This window comes from Bos taurus, chromosome 3 (assembly GCF_002263795.3).
Source record: "Bos taurus isolate L1 Dominette 01449 registration number 42190680 breed Hereford chromosome 3, ARS-UCD2.0, whole genome shotgun sequence".
Taxonomy (NCBI): Eukaryota; Metazoa; Chordata; class Mammalia; order Artiodactyla; family Bovidae; genus Bos; species Bos taurus.
The window spans coordinates 32,484,811-32,487,367 of NC_037330.1; the positions used below are offsets into that span (position 1 = coordinate 32,484,811).

The window sequence follows — 2,557 nt, forward strand, 5'->3', positions numbered from 1 at the left end:
CTCTTCTTATACTCTCCACCATGAGCAGATCCCCAAGTTTTCCTCCTGTACTCCATGTGCCATGAGACTATGAAACTGATACCCAAGTTCACCTAATTTGGCAAAGGCCCTCAAATTCCTCTTATTTCTCTGATTCATACCATCACTATGTCTCTGACTTGAGAATTCTTGCTTTCTTTGCAGCTCAACAGTGTTTGTTTTCTTTCTTTCTTTTTTTTTAAATGGAAGTCTTCATTAATTTTCATATCATCCTTACACAGGCATGCTAACCTTCTCTGTATCATTCCAATTCTAGCATTTGTGCTGCTGAAGAGAGCACTCAAAATGCTCTTAATAAAACATTTTAAAGTTTTTATCTAGCATTTTAGTTATTTAAAATGGAAAGTTTAGTAATATTGCTATTGTCTTATCAGAAACAGAAATCCTCTTTTTATTTTTGAATCAATTTGGATGATTTCTGCTATTTTAGAAACTCATCTCTACCACCTACATTTTAAAAGTTGTTTGACCTATTTTTTTTTAACCATATTCCCTCAAGGGTTTTGTATCTGTGGTTATGGCCCAATTTTTATGTGTAGTTAATTTGTACCTTTTCCATCTCTTTTTCTAATATGATCAGGCCAATATAATTAATAAAGACAAATAATTGATTAAAAAAGAGAAATAGGTGATAAAAGAAAATGTGATAAGATCTATGAAATTTCTATGTGTGTTATGGAGGTACACACAAGAGACATTTTGGCAAGATTTAAATGGGAAGAATTTAAATGTATGTAAAACTCTCATGCTTGGTAAAGCCTCAAATAGACTGTGATACCAAAAACTCGGCCTCTGTCCATCAGTGTCAACTAGAATCTCAAAGATAGAGCTTTGAATGAAGTAGAAAATACATATCATGTAAGGCCTCATAAGCGTAATAAGGTGCAAAAGGGGACACAGCAGATACAGTTTTTGTTGCCAAAAAAACTATATGTCCCAACATGGGATGATTTGCTGAGGAGTTTTATAGCAAGGGTGCAGACTGAAGGCTGCTGATAAGCTAAGAGCAGGGGAGTGCAGGGCCTCCACTCCTCTAATCTGGTCTCAGGTAATCTTGATCAACTTTTCTGCTTCTTTTAATAGAACCTCAGGTGATCTTTCTCTGATAAGAAGAATCAGTTCAGTTCAGTCGCTCAGTGACTCTTTGAGAACCCATGGACTGCAGTACTTCAGGCTTTCCTGTCCATCCCCAACTCCCTTAGCTTGCTCAAACTTATGTCTATTGCATTGGTGATGCCATCTAGCCATCTCATCCTCTGTTGTTGTTGGGAAGCGTAGTGCAAAATAGCCGTAAAAGGAGAAAGTCCTTGGGAAAATGGCGAAGGGCCAGAAGTACCCGGCTTTGCACTGCGGACAGAAAAACATCTCCTGCCTTTGATTATGCTCAGCGCCAAGAGTTAATAGGGATGTTACTTGTGAAAGTGGGTTATGGGATAAGCCCATGAGTCATTTAGAGCGTGCTGTCCTTGAAATGTTTTTACTGATTATGTGTTAACTCCGTATGCACTCTGCTGGCTGTATACTTTAAGCTCTTTGTTCCTGCTTCTATAAAAAAGCTTGACTGCAGAAATAAACTTGTCAGTCCTTGCAAGAGACTGTCCAAGTGTCATTCTTTCAGATTCGTTGCTTCCAAGTCCCAGGGAGAAAATCCCCAACAGTTGTCATCTTCTCCTGCCTTCAATCTTTCCCAGCATCAGGGTTTTTTCAGTGAGTGGGATCTGCCTATCAGGTGGCCAAAGCTTCAGCTTCAGCATAAGTCCTTCCAATGAATATTCAGGACTGATTTCCTTTAGGATTGACTTATTTGATCTCCTTGCAGTTCAAAGGACTCTCAAGAGTCTTCTCCAACACCACAGTTCAAAAGCATCATTTTTTGGTGCTCAGCTTTCTTTATGGTAAGAAGAATGCTGACATGTAAAAGAGCTTAGAGACATTGTTACCTGTATACTTTAAGGTGGAATCAGAACCCTGCCTTAAGTCTGCACTATTGTTTCCTGGCTGCCCCTCCCTTTTCTTTGCCTCACTTCCCTTCCCAGATTCAGTCAGTCAGTCAGTCCAGTCACTCAGTCATGTCCGACTCTTTGCAACCCCATGGACTGCAGCATGCCAGCCCTCCCTGTCCATCACCAACTCCCAGAGCCTACTCAAACTCATGTCCATTTGAGTTGGTGATGCCATTCAACCATCTCATCCTCTGTCATCTCCTTCTCCTGCTGCCTTCAATCTTTCCCAGCATCAGGGTCTTTTCAAATGAGTCAGTTCTTCACATCAGGTGGCCAAAGTATTGGAGTTTCATCTTCAACATCACTCCTTCAGATGAATATTCAGGACTGATTTCCTTTAGAATTGACTAGTTGGATCTCCTTGCAGTCCAAGGGACTCTCAAGAGTCTTCTCCAACACTACAGTTCAGAAGCATCAATTCTTCAGACTCAGCTTTCTTTACAGTCTAATTCTTACATCCATACATGACTACTGGAAAAACCATAGCCTTGACTAGGTGGACCTTTGTTGACAAA

General features: G+C 40.1%; 1 non-coding gene across 1 annotated transcript; it reads right to left on the reverse strand.

Moving 5' to 3' along the window:
• Positions 1 to 215: 215 nt before the first annotated feature.
• LOC112446079 (U6 spliceosomal RNA) lies at positions 216 to 319 on the reverse strand. The gene has a single exon (XR_003034157.1). It is a non-coding gene; the product is annotated as a U6 spliceosomal RNA (small nuclear RNA).
• Positions 320 to 2,557: the final 2,238 nt, after the last annotated feature.